This window comes from Poeciliopsis prolifica, unplaced genomic scaffold (assembly GCF_027474105.1).
Source record: "Poeciliopsis prolifica strain line A6 unplaced genomic scaffold, Auburn_PproV2 SCAFFOLD005, whole genome shotgun sequence".
Lineage (NCBI taxonomy): Eukaryota > Metazoa > Chordata > Actinopteri > Cyprinodontiformes > Poeciliidae > Poeciliopsis > Poeciliopsis prolifica.
Genome location: NW_026562380.1, coordinates 18,350,929 through 18,365,404, shown reverse-complemented (window position 1 = coordinate 18,365,404; position 14,476 = coordinate 18,350,929). Strand labels below are relative to the sequence as shown.

The 14,476-nt window shown below is 40.1% G+C and overlaps 1 long non-coding RNA gene across 2 annotated transcripts; it reads right to left on the bottom strand.

Moving 5' to 3' along the window:
- Window positions 1-268: 268 nt before the first annotated feature.
- LOC129359813 (uncharacterized) lies at window positions 269-14,401 on the bottom strand. 2 transcript variants are annotated; one of them, XR_008605948.1, is made up of 4 exons: window positions 14,188-14,401; window positions 12,452-12,536; window positions 994-1,255; window positions 269-888 (listed from the first exon to the last, which is right to left on the bottom strand). It is a non-coding gene; the product is annotated as an uncharacterized LOC129359813 (long non-coding RNA). The 2 variants fall into 2 exon arrangements; XR_008605949.1 differs by having other exon boundaries at window positions 14,313-14,401.
- Window positions 14,402-14,476: the final 75 nt, after the last annotated feature.

The following is a 14,476-nucleotide window of genomic DNA, read 5'->3' as shown; positions in this document are numbered from 1 at the left end:
GGAAGGGAAGTTTGACACGCAGCAGTATTTCAAAACTGAAGTCATGTGAACTTCCTCTCTTTGGGTGACTGATCAGATCTCATGATTTGATCAGTCACCAGTCACTGCGTGAAAGACGCAGTGACTGCATTTATTTTTATCCTTTTCATTTTATGCTCACATGAACTGAAATGCCAAAACCAGAACAACGCAGTTCCTTTTATTAGTTTGCAGGTGAAACCCATGATTTGCAAAAGCATAGTACTTAATTTGCAGACATGCAGTGATATTTTAAAAAAAAATGCTAATTAATTCAGTAACTCCACTCACACACAAACTGATGTTTTCAAGCGTCTTTTTCTGTCAACTATGATTATTTTTCATTTAAAAGATGTATATTTTTAATTCAGAAATGAAGGCTTAATGAAAACTACGTTGAAAATCCACATGGTTGTTATTTTCAAAACATACTTTTAATCAGATGAAAAAGCCTCATTTACTTAATTCAGATTCAAATTTATTGAACATTGTTGTAAATAACTAATTCCACATAAATGTAGGTGTGAATATGAGAAACATCTTCAGTAACATGAAAAATATTTACAATTACTTGCGCACCAAAGGATTCACACCTTCTGACAACGACACAAAGTTGCACATACAGTTGAGTTTCAAATCTACCATTAAACAGATTTGTGCATTTCTCAAGTGCAGAAAATGAAAGGCTTTTCAGCTAAAGCAACTAAAATTGGAAATTAAATTACATTATTTTACATTTTCCTCCCTTTCTGTTGACTGAGTTCCAATTTGTTTTCAACAGGAACTTTTCACCTTCCTGACAAAGACATTTGGGAAACACATACTTTTGCCTTTACTTCTCAGTCGTGCGAAGAATTCACAGGTTTGAGACTGTAAGGAGAAAAACATGTAAAAGGTTCCAGGTAAATAACTTTTCGAGGATTGAATGCGAGAAACAGAATCAAGAAAATAAATGTCTGAAAGACGTTGATATACCTTGAATTTCAGAAAAGGCGGAATAAAAGCAGATAAGTGACTCAAAATAAAAGTCTCAACTGGGAGGAAAAGCCATGTCAGGATAAATGTTTCTGACCGCTGACGTCGGAGTAATGCAGCCGTTTTCTTTTCCCAACTCCCCAGGGATGAGGCATTTCAGATGGAGAGCGTTCCACAGGGTCACGGCCGACGCTGGAAGCTTCGTCACAGGAAGTTTTTGGGTTTGATGGGAAGAATGCAGAGCAGCCCCGCATAGGAAGACCTTAAGTTGAAGGACAGGACATGAGAGGGAGGAAGTCAGACAGAGCAGAAACGAGACTTTTACAAAAATCTTGATATTATTTTATTCCATCTCACTTGAAGTCGAATCAGGCCGTGCTTCTGCTGATGTGGGTCTGTTTGGGCGGCCACATGTATTTAAAAAAAATATTTAATGACACGATACTAGTAGGGAGAGGGGGACTTTTTCCACATCTGATTTTTTTAATTATTGTTTTAATTCAAAATCTTTAAACACCAGTTTATTTTTCTTCATCATATGCAATCTTTAAGTAAGCTTATTCTGATTTAATATCAGACGCTGAGATAAAAAAACACAAACAGTGTCATGTTTTACGGTTTCTGAGTGTGTGCGTGTGAACATCTGGTTTCAACTGTAAGCAGTAAGAAGTAAGATCATATAGGAACTTTTATTTGAGAGAGGTTTTGCAGCCAAGAGAAATACGTGTTGGGGGTCTCTCTGAGAAACCTTCAGGGCTTTGAAAGAGGAATTAGTGTTGAACTAATTTCTCTGAACTTTATGTAACTTTCATACAGTTTTATGTCTCTAGACATGGTGCGTGTTTGGTGTTCTTTGCTGATTGGATTTTGATTGGTGACGCTCTGAACACACGATTTCATATATGGTAGATGGTCAGATCTGGTTTTGATTTGGCTGAGTTGCTGTTTCCGCCCTGTAGATCAGGGGTTTCTCACATCATTATAAAATGACAAAGTCAAAATGATCCACCTGCTACGAAAATGTAAAAATATAAATGTATCTACTAATATATTGATGTATGTTTATCTACCTTGTATAACAGCATGAGTTATGCAAGGTACAACTCATGCCTTGTATGAGTTGTACACAACACAACACAACGCAACAATGTCCAGTTTTTTTGTCATTACCTGAGTTTACTTTGATGACTTGCTGCAGCCTCATCAGCAGCCATGGTACTTTGACTCAATGAGCTTCACGTAGAAAAAGGCTGACTCATGCAAATAAGTGGAGCCGAAACATCCAGTCAAGGAGGAAGTACATGTCCTCATGTTCCAGAACTGTCCATGTGCTTCATGTGGGCTTGTAGTGTCAAAACTTCGTCTTCCACTCCAGAAGAGTTCGGTTGAAACAGCGTTGAGACGTTGGACGTGAGTGAATCAACCTCAGCATCTTCTCGAAAAGGATAGCACCTACCGACTGGCTCAAACAAAATAAAAAAAGTCCTGAAAGTGTTTGTCAAACTCTGGCAGACAATTATCAGCCTGCTCTGTGTAGCCTTCACTGTCAAGCTGCATGCAGGCCTTCCCTTTGCATCTGTGGTGGGATGGTGTTTCACCCTCCTCACTCTGCATACCAGGTGCAACAAGAAGTTCACCATTGATTGGTGGGCGGGGTAGGTGCCTTTATAGCTAGGCAGGCCGCTGCAAGGTGTGTGTGTCTTTGTCTCCTCTGCTACATGCTGGCTGACTGAGTGGCCTGTGGTTTTGATCGGCTTACTGGAAATCGTAAGTGCCATTTGTACCATCTGGCTGGGATTGTGGTTTGGTTCTGGTGCTATACCTGCCATGCGTTTCTGCAGCATTGTTTGCTGCCGTGGCATTGGCGATTGCAGCTGGAGATTGTTGCGGCGTGTGGCTTCCATCTAGTCCTCACTTGTTGGTCCGCTTCCTCTCCGGGAAACTGTGCTTCTACTCCTGGCTAAGCTACCTGCCAATTTTATTTTTACTTACTTTTCCTAGATCCACAGTAATGTATTTCCTGTTTTAGGCACCAATTGCTGTGGGCATTGCAGCGCTTTGGACGCTCTGCTGTCGTGTCCTGTCAGTGTGGCGTGAGCAGTTCAGAACGGAACCTGCTGCTATTTTGGATATGTGGGCGTGACTCCTTCGGTCCTGTTGTGAGCGGCTTCTGAAATCGGACATCAGCAATTATTCCATTGTTTGAAGTGTTTTGTTTGTTTGCAGTCTGTGCTTATTTGTTATTGGATTTATTATTCTTTTGTTTTCTTCTTTTGCATGGCATGTTTTGTTTCATTTATTCCTTTTGGAATGATTTAATTTGTCTTTCAGAGAATCCCTTCCCCTTCCAGGGACCAAGTAGTACGCCTGAAATGTGTTTTTTAAAAAAGAGAAGTGTTTTAAAGAAATTGTTTAATAAACTATTATATTTTAATCAGTGTTCTGGTGCGTCCTATAAATAAAAGGAACCCCGCCCCTCGGTCGGGTCACACATCTTCAGCTCTGACGTCAAGTTCTGGAAGTTTGCCAAATCATGGTGCTGCAGCTCTGAGGAGAGATGTTGCATCTTCTGTTTGAAAGCATTAAGTGAATAGAACAGGCGATCACGGTTGCCACAGCCATGATTTCTTTCATGTTGAGCATTTTAGCGCAAAACGGTTGCTGATGAATTATGCAGTGATTGAGGAAGTCCAGAAAAGCATTGTTCTGCCTACACTTGGCAATAAATCCATTCAAGGAGCCAACCACTGCTGGTCCGCCGTCCATGATAATGGACACCAATTTGTACGACGGCTGGGTTTTCTCGATACAAGTTTCTGTTTGTAAATGGTAGATCTCGATCGACGTATTTTATTGGCAAGAAGCAGCAAATTTCTGTGGTACGAAAAAGAGAGCTTCATTTTACTTAGGTTTATTTGTTTCACCATTGGGTCATAATTTGCAATAGGAAGACAGAAAATATAGTTTGGACAGTGTTTCCAAACATGTTCAAACTGGTGCTCAAGCCACATCTCCCTGCATGTTTTAGGCGTTTCCCAGCTTCAACACACCTGATTTCAGACGGAGGCTGATCAACAGGTTTTTGCTGAGCTGCAGTCATCTGAATCAGGTGCCGCGTTTAGAGTGGCTGTCTCAGCAGACAGACCACAGCACGAGGAAAGCTGCTGCTCCCATCCCCGTTTGTGCATCTCCCGTTCACCCTCATTGTTCCTGGTGGAAGACGCAGTGAAGTGAAAGTGTCCTGTGCACCGAGGGTTTCTTAAAATGCGCTTCACCTGCCGGCGCTGTGCAGATGTCTGCAGTCTTGATCAATGTGGATCTAATGATCCGCCGTGTTTGCATACGTTTGTTAGCTTTTCCGCTGTGAAGGTGCTGACGTCATTTCGCTGAAATGCGCCCACCTTAACGAAAGACGATAGATAACAGAGTGTGGGTCGACTATTTTTAGAGAAATGTGATCCTGTGATTTTACTGTGAACTGGAAAGGGTTTTGTTTACATGTAATGCACATAAAATGTCAATTTCTTTTTCATACCACATCCAATCTTTGATTGGAATTATTTGTTTGTTTCCTTTCTTTTCTAAAAATCAAATTACATACGTATATATCATTTTTATTCCTACAGGGCTTTTGTTTCAGCCATACCTCTTGTGAGTTGTATGACTGAGTATTGGGGCTGGACTATGAGAGCTTTTGCTTAAATAGGAGAAAATATAACAATATTAGCAGAATGAAGTAATTTTAACAAGAAAAGGCTTTTAGTTAGCAAGATTAAAAGTCCTGCTGCTGATAATAATTCAATACAGTATCAATTAATGCAATAGTTTCTATAAAACTTATACCAAAGTACAAGTTCACAAAATTATTAATATTCCTCATTTGAGGTCTTTTGGAGTGTTGCAGTTCTCATGAAGTTAGGACTTTACTCTGGCAATATTGCGTCTTTAAACTCATAATTAATATTTTAAAAAATTTGACACAAGCCTCATAGAGTTGACATGATTTCAAAGACCAAACTAAATAGAAGCTGTGAAACACATTTGTCTAACAAGATGACTGAACTACAGAAACCCACAGAGAGAAAAATACAGATTCAACACAAATAAAATCATCAAAAAAAAATAAAAAAAAATAAAAAAAACCCTCAACACCAAAAATTAATGGATAAAATCGAGTCATTGTCCAGCAGTAGAACTGGATGACGGAGACATTAGAAGATGAGTAGCGGATCTAATCCTAAACCTAAAATACTGTCTGCAGTTTAACAAAAGGCATCAAAACCACAACTTTCATTTTACTGCTGTTGACGTTCAGATTGTGTCGCTCGGGGGAAACAGAGGGAACCGTTACAAGACAGTTTACTTTTGATCCTGATTTGCATAGAATCAGGAAATGATGATTAACAAACAAGTGGGCAAAAACCAGGCCGTGGAAGTAGCGTCTTAGTTTTTGTTTTCACAACCGAAACATCGTCTTTGTTTTAGCTGTCTTTCTTTGAAAAGCAACCGTTTTCTCATCAGCAGAGTGCATCACAGTGTTCTGACTCCCGGAGTCGTAATCGCCTACTCTTTGTTAAATTTTTTTTTTATTTTCAGAGTTAATAATTAACGGTTTTAAGCAGCTCGTGTTTTCTGCCACCTGTGTTGACCTTGGCTTGAGACCTGCACAAACAGTCCGGCATGAGCGTCCAGTTTCGGTCTGGAAACATCACGTCCACCGACCGAAACTAAAACGGTCTTCTTGCTTTATCACAGTCAAACTGATGTAATCCAAATATTGCTTTTTTATTTTTTTTACATTGCTCTAATCTTGACCTTATAGCAGTCACAAAGAAAACCTCGTCGCTACAGATGAAGAAAGGACGCCAGTCATTTTTGTCACCGTACTACATTTCTAAATGATGCCACAATTTATGATTCAGATAATAAAGAGAATATAAACATATAGATATATAGAGCAATTATAAGTTGCTCTGTGTCGTCGTTCTGAAAGCAGATGAAGCAAAAGGACCTCAACTAAAAAAAGGTATTTTCTTTTTGCTGCTGCTCTCAAATACTGGAGATCACTGAATACCCCACAGACTTGGTTTTCCGGTTTTTCTTGCGTTTCAGTGACCCAGTTTATAGTTCCTGTCCTGCTTTGGTGTTCTACATAACTGCTTCTGCTTCTGTAACCGCCTCGATTGTTTTCACCTGCCCCTTGTCGACTCATACTGGCGCCATTTAGGGAGAACGCTTAGAATTTCTTGAACTTAGTTTTTTCCACATCTTCACCTCAACGGAAAATCCTTTGCAGTAAGAAGCTCCGTCTTCTTACTTCTCTGTTTTATCTCGGTCTACACAAGCAGACTGTCTGACGGTTGAGTGTCCATGCTGATAATAATTAATATGAGGTGGCTGACATAGTAAAATGAGCGGCGTGTTGAAAAGCTGTGACAAATCACGATGATGACGATGTCAATAAGTCACAATCGAATGTGTTTATCCTGCGTCTGTGCACGGTTCCTTTATTGTCATAACGCAGTCTAGATTCATTGTATGTTAAATTGCTATCATCTGATTACTGGAGGCATATTTGCTCCTTTGCGTCTGATTTTGTTTCGTGTAGCATCAAAACTAGACCTATCAGTTTGTTTCAGAAAGACTCAATAAGTAAAAGCGAGCGGGTCGTATTCTGTTTTGAAGGCTGAGTAATTTCTTTGAAAGGATCTAAGGGCTTTGGGGCGTTGGGAGTATTTCGACATCCTGGTCATTTTACCAGTCCATTAAGTTGTTTGCCACCTCCATTAAACAGACGTAGAAGAAGTGGATCCAATCCCAGCAGCAGGATCCACAGGAGCGAATGTGTCTCTCTATCTTTGAGATTTTATTTTCCTCTTTCAGTGTGAATCTGTCTATTCAAACCTAGAATTTTTTGAATTCTAGTTCACTTTTGGAGGATCTGGAGTCATGACATCACTTTTTTTTAGGCACTTATAAATTTTTCTGTCTATTCCCTTGCTTCCTCTCCTTCTTTAACCACCAACCAACAATAAAAGCTGCTTTTAGTGAGCTTGTTGTTTCAGAAAACCATCATCCCGGATAAACCAAGTTTTAAACATACTTAATCGACGATCAGGTTTGCTTATGAGATTTCATCAATGGATGTGCAATCTTTTTGTCCAACCCATCCAAAGAAATCCTGCTAAAGCAGATTTTTTTGGTCACTGTCTGAAACCCAAGGAGACTTTAGACGGTCTGCAGTGTTGGGAGTTGAATTGCTGTCACAACATGCTGCCGCATTCTTTCTGCACCGCTTGATTAGTTGGGAATTAAACAAGGACAGATCACTGATCCTTCTTTTCATCAAACATTGATACTTCAAAGCTCACATAAGTCTCAGGGACAAAGCCTTGAAACCGACGGAAGCACAAAATGGCTCCAGAAATATTTGGAGATAGAATTGGGCAATCTTAGAAAAGCGAATGAGCGCGTTTAAACGCGTATGCACAAACCAGTCCCAAAGAAATGCTGGCTTGTGAGAGCGGAATGAACAAACGAGGGAGAGCCAGGACCCAAAGTCACAGGACCCAAGGACATCGCTGCCAGGATCTGAGCAAAGAGCCACAAAGCTGCTATTGTTGCTACAAGAGGAACTCTGGACAGACCACCAACAAATCATACCATCAGGCGTTTACATCTGCAGGAACTCAAGCTGCAGAAGCTGTTTCTTTTTTTTTTTTTTTTTGTTCTTTGATGGATTTTAAACTCTATCTTTTGGGAGGTACAGATTAAGATGCAGGTTTTATTTTTCTGCAGAGCTATGGCGCAAAGTAATGTAGGCAGCGGGCCCAGAAATCTGAACACATGCAGAGGTCTCGCAAAAAACGTTTCCATGAACCCGAAACTTTGACTCACTTTCACACACTGAAAAAAAAAAAAACTTTTAGGCATTTGCTGTCGAGCACAAACAAGTCAATGACTCCGAGGTCACATTTTTGGCACGTAAATTCTGAAACGTATGGGATGCGTTTGAATTCAGCCTCTTAAAGAGTCCAGGATTAGCTGAACATGTCGGCCTAAATATGTTGTCATTTTCCTTTCAGCTAAGAAATTCACTTTGTCTGATACACCCAAAAAGCTAATAATGATCTTTTCTTATCTTTATTTTTTTTTCATCCACTTGCTGCTCACAGATGCTCCTCATCTGCTCCAGTTTATCTCTGTGGATGTGTAAAGTTGGCGAAAATATACCGCAGACCACTTCTACCAGCAAAAAAATGATCAAACTTGGTAAAATTCCCAAAAACCAGGAGTCTGTTTCCGTCCTCTTCATAGTTTTTAACATAAAGGAGACAACCTCAGTGTCCTCAGTGACCGGCTTTGCGAAATAATCAGATTTGTGTTGTGAGTGACCTCGGTACCCATCTCTGATGCTTTTATTTTTCACGAATTGTGAATAGCCTGTTGTCTTTTAGCACACAAATACACAAGCACATTTTGCACATCCTTTAAAAAAAAACATTATCCCATTCTGTTGCACATATTCTATTTTCTATAACTGCACTGTTTTACATTATAATCCTGTCCTTACTGTACGGTAAGTTATGCTTTGTATTGTTTTCAAATAGTTTCGATGCTTTTTAATCTTTGTGAGAACCGAGAACCTCAAGTTATACCCTTGAATTTCCCCCACTCTGGGACAATAAAGGCCATTTCTGTTCTGTTATTGTTACACCACGAAGGGGAAAAAGATCTCTTTTTTTCCTTCCATTCATCCGTTCTTCTTGTAGATTTACTATGAAAATGACAGGAAGTGCGCTCCATTGCTGTGGTTGTGGTGGGCGGGTTTGACTCTAATGGTCTAGAAGAGCAGGGGGGGGTTGCTGTTGCACCTCCTGCAGCTGGAGTCTGCAAGTCGTTGCAGCTCGGATGGCTTAAATTGGGGAGCAGATTCTTTAAGATTGTGTAGGTTCAGATCCATCAACAGGAGGAGGCATCACTTTGTAAAACTCGAGACTGTCAAAGTCGCAAAAAGCTGATTCCTGTTTATTGGGTAAAATATAGCGCCGATGTGGGAATTATTGACCATATTAGATTGCAGCTACTCTTTCCTGTTTAGCTCTCTGTTATCTTGTTGTTCTTGAACTGAAAACAGTTCTAGTTCCATTGGCAGATAATTTACTTATAACAAGAGATTTTCCCCATGTTACACTTGAAATAATCTACCAGTAAAACTAGTACTTTTTCATCAATATTGAAGAATTATTCATTTAAGACAAGCTTATGTCTTGCTTCAAGGTGTCTTGTAAGTTAGTTTTGTCTCATTTTAAGTGTGCCAAGACATTTGCACTAGAAAATGGACCAAAACCACTTGGTAAAATTTAGCTGTAAACTCTTATAATGAAAGCCTATTTTAAGTCGAACCAGACCAAATTGGAGAAAGTGACACACATTTTTTATTGGTTTCGAAATAAAGGAAGTGGCAGCATATTTGAAAAGGGCCTTGTTGCACAAGGTTGACGATGAAGATAAACAACATTCGCGCAGTGTGTTTTTCCCTGGTCAAAGTTTGAGCCGAGCCGGTGAAAGAGGCTCGGCTCAAACCTAAGTTGAAAAGGCTGCAGACGAGGAGGCGTGATGAAAACAAGAATGATAAAGATCGCAAAGAAAGCTACCTTCTTGGTTTGTAACCGACAGCTCTGCTGCCGACAGGCTGAAGTTTGGCTGACGAGGGCCAAAAAAAAATATGCAAGTGAGGAGAAAACCTGCGAGAGGAGAAGAAACACTGTCAAGCAGTTAAAGCCCATGTTGGGCCGTGAGGAAAGAGTATTGGGGTACACCCTGGACATGTCCCTGGACATCTGTTTTTTTATTTATTTTTACTATTATTGGCCTTTTTTCTCACCACAGCGATTCTTCTAACCACAGTACGAATAAAAAAGCCCCGTTTTACCGTTCAACAGCTACATGTCATTGTCAGGAAATGAGCTCAGTCTTTTCTAAAACAGAACCGCAGGTGTGTTGTGTCTCTCATCATGCTTGGAAACAGACATGTAAAATTTCTGTGAGATTTAACATTTTACGTTGTCGTTGCATGTCATCACAATGATATTGTCTTGAAAACATGAGGTTATCTGGTGTAAACACACACACACACACAAAAGCAAGACTAATGGACTAAAGGCAGACTGAACAACAAGCAGCTATAGGTTACTGAGATAAGATACAACCATTCTAACCCATGAATATCTGTTGCTCTGTTGCTCTGGCTCTATGGTTTGTTGTCTTAATGGAAAGTGAAACTTAACTTTTGTAGACTTTCTCCTTCTGGTATTCTACCAGGATTTTTCCCTCGTCTTGCGCTACATTCATCTTATCATTGATTTTGGCCAATTTCTCTGCCCCATCAAAAAAAAATAGCATTTGTTTCCTGGAGGAATTGGTTTTAAGCCCAAAGATATTTCTCTGAAAATGGGAAAATAACAATAATAATAATAATAATAAATCTGCCCAGAACAAAAGCAAAGATATTAAGAAAGCAAAAAGTCTGAAGATTGACTGATTATGTCTTCCTAAAAGATAACAAGAAGCTCCTTGAAAGCGACACATAAAGGACGGACGGTTTTTGCACAATTCGCAACTGAAATCACAAACTGTGAGGTCCTCTGTAGATTTCTGGCTTCGGTTGTCTTGATCTGTTTCCCTCTTAATGAGCTCAAGAAAACCTACTTTTGAATTTTTTATGCTCTTCCACAGCAGTGTCTGCCTCTTTTCCCTTGAACTAATGGATTTATTATCCTATTAGCAAACATATTGATATGAACGCAGTCTCTTAAGATAGAGGAAGAAGACATCCTGTCTCAGTTCCCGAGAACGGCGAGGCCTGAACTTATGAGTGACTGTAAGAGCATGAATCAGACGGGAACATGTTGTTTCAAACCAGCACTGAAGTGAAGTCTGGTTTGCTGATAAAACATGCGCGGTGGGATCATTGGACCGTTGAAGTGAAATAAAGAGTTACAGCACAATTGCCTTCATGCTGCCCTAACTCATCCAACGTGGTTTCCTCTTTCTCGTTCGATGTGTTACTGGAAGCTGTGGGCGTGTGGCAATGTGTGTTCCTGCCTTTGTGAAAGCAAGTGCCAGAGGACAGCCGTGGCAGTTTGCTATCGGATACTCACTACGAGCATCTTAACGTCCAGTATTCGCAATGGGAATGGTGAAAACTGTCTTGATGATGGACAATGTTAATTTTTCAACACACACAGCCTATGGTGATGACATAAGTGGCATGGGCGCCTTGTCTCCCTTTCCTCGGTTGTCACATCAGGTTAGTGGTCAGCCAAACACTCAGAAATGCTCCCTCAAAAAGTAGTTAAACTGTGTGGGTGTTGGAGAACGAGTCATAATGTGATTTATAAACAGATTTCTACACTGAAAAGAGCCTGTTTCGCTCCCTTGGCAGCGTAGTGCAGGCTCAGAACACAAATAGTTGGATTTTATTAAGGGCTAGGGATTATTATTCTGCCACGAAACCTAGTAAAAATAAGCCAAAAATGCTAAAAAAAAAAACAAATCCATTGCAAGCATTGCAACTCCACAAACTCATTCAGTTTGTGGAGTTTGAACAGGAAGTTTTCATTCCTGTTTCGTGACTTAATTTATCCATCCTTGGTCTCCCAAGAATGGAATGAATGGAACGACTGAACCCAATACAGGAGCAGCCAGGCGGCAGCAGCTTCTCTGAGTTCCACTTTTTGCTTTGAGGACACCCTTGAGCGATCGCACACACCAACGGCTCCAGGGCCACCTGACACCCCGTCTGGGACAAACGAAGCCGACACCTGAGTTCTGGCCATCTTTGGGGCTCTTCACACCTGCGGCTTTGGTCAACTTGGAGTCGTCGACCCGGACAGGCATCCTCCTCTCCGTTCTCGTGACTCCATTTGGGCATCACATGCATGAAACTAAAACCAAGAGAATCCAAATTGCATATGGTGAACTTGTTAATGCCTCACTCTTTTCTTTTGACCTTCTCTCATGTCTTCATTTTGTTTTTTCATGTAATCTGACTGTTTTTTTTTTTACCCTGGTACTTCTTCCACTTCTGTCACTCTTTTTATTCCTTTTTTTACTTATATTCAAACTGCAGGGCCATGACCAAGTGGCATTTTACTCACAATTTCAATTTCCCTTGGAACACTCTCCGAGTGTGTGACAGGTATTTCACCTCTCCTTCTTCATGAAACACCTGGATGAACTTTTTGCCAAACAGTAGCCTCACTAAGACAGTAATCTTATCTTTAAGGCCAAAATGCGATAAGAGGACTTCCAGTAAAGCCATTAAGAGAGAGCTTGTGCATTATAATGATACTCAACGTGAACCAAAGGAGGCGGGGGTGCTCATTGTTTCTGCTTGTGGAGTTTGGTTAGGCATCTTGTTAGAAAGATGAAAAGCTTGAGGTATTCTACCCACCAGATCGTTGAAGTCTCTGCCCTGTCATTAGCAACAAAGGGCCGGCGGACTGGCCTCCTGCTGTTTTGAAGTCCCACGACGCTCACTGGAAAACACGCACAAGAATATATCTGTACAGCGCATTGACTCAAAATACTCCACATCTTATTATCGTCTTTCTTCTACAAAAGCAAAGGTTCTGGATGGATTAAATTGTAATAAATATGGATGAATCTTCTGCATTTACATTTTTGGAAACATGGTCCAGAAGCAGGTCGATGATTTACAACACAGGGGGAAATCAGCTTTATGCTACCAAGGCCTGTGACGACCCGAGTCTAAGCAATGCTTTAGATAACTGATCTTTTCACAGATTCAGCTAAAAGTGAAACAGCGGGCATGCACATAAATTAAATCGGTTATTTTTTATTATTTTATGTCCCGCATGAACTGGTAATAGCTTTAAACCCAAATCTTAGCTTTGAGACCTACAAAACGTTTTGCTCACAAAATGCATTTTTATCAGCTGATGAGCCTTCCTTGATACGCATGTTTGTTTTGGATCAGATTTCTGGAACCACACTTCCAAAGGTTCAAAGGTTAGCTCCTCGAATGCTGACTTCTGGATTTTCCTAACAGTATATTTTGAGATACAACTCGTCTTCACAGATCTCCAGATTGTCTTTGTCTTTACTTTGTGAACCTGGACATTTCTAAATGTATCAAAAGTGAAAAACAAACCCAAATAAGGAATCTCTGTTTCTGAATTTAGCACAGTGTGTGTATTTTTTTTTTTTAATGATTTTTCTTTTGGTGTCTGATTGCATTGGCTCGTTCGGAGACGTTCGCTGAAGTGATTGTATGGGTTTGCCGGTGTAAATAAGAAAACATCTTTCCACGTCGATTTTAAACATCCAGTTTACTTTTTGTCCTTTTTAATCTTTAAAACCCTTCGCGTTGAATATAATAAAAGAAATGTGGCACACAAGAAGTTGGACGAACCTGGTGGCATAGACCCCGTTTGTCCTCATGCTGGCGGACAGGCAAAAACACTAAAGTGTTGATAAAAATACTCCTTTACCAGACTTTTTACATCAAATCTTTTCTTAATGTGTAGCGACAGATACTTCTGGAGCTGTAGCCAAATAATGTCTTGAAGTGATTTAATGATATAGGCCTACTTTTTTTTTTTTTTTTTTAAAAGGATTGTTTTTATGTTTTGTAACTTTTGTAAATGAATTCTGCTGGCTCTATAAATGTATCACACAGAAGTAAAAAAAAAAAAGCTTTAAATTCAGATAGTTTTTAATCCTATTTTATAGGCTGAAATTCTAAATAAATCCTTTTTTTTTAACCCAAATAAGGAAACAGTAGCATAATAACCCTTATGTTAGGTTGAGTCTCAACCCAATTTTTGGTCAATTACCCAACCCATTAAAGTTCAAGTGAGTTGGTATCAACAGAGATAGTAATGTGGGAACAACTACTGTCTTGTCATGAGGAAGAAAAAAGCTAAACAGGAATGCGAAGCATTGGATTACTGGTCTGCCCGCTTTCTGCTCTTCACCTATAGTCAGAGACATGACTCATAATATTTAAAAACAAGACCCCAGCCACGAAAGGCAAAGGGATTTCCAGAGAAATAAGATCACACAGCTCATTAGAAACACTTCCAAGAATGTCAGAGGCTTAAAAATAGATTTCAAATACCTCACGAATCTAATAGGCTACTGAAATAAGGAGCGAGTCCCACTTACTCTGACGCTCGTGATTATACAAAAAGGTGTTTCCAGAATCTTAACTTGTTGTTTGAATTTTTTGTTCTATTTCCCCCCCCTATTAAGAACACTTCTGCTCATTCAGATGATGAACATGCTCTAACCGTGGGCCGCCCAGGCTCCACCGCGGTGGTGATCAGTTGAAGCGGCTGCACCTGGACAACAGGATGAAGTTTCAGTCAGTCAAGTCCCTAAGAGGGCTATATAAATGTTAGCGGTAGCTCTCTTCCCCCTACTCTACTCGTACGTGCCCCTCCCACGCGTGCGC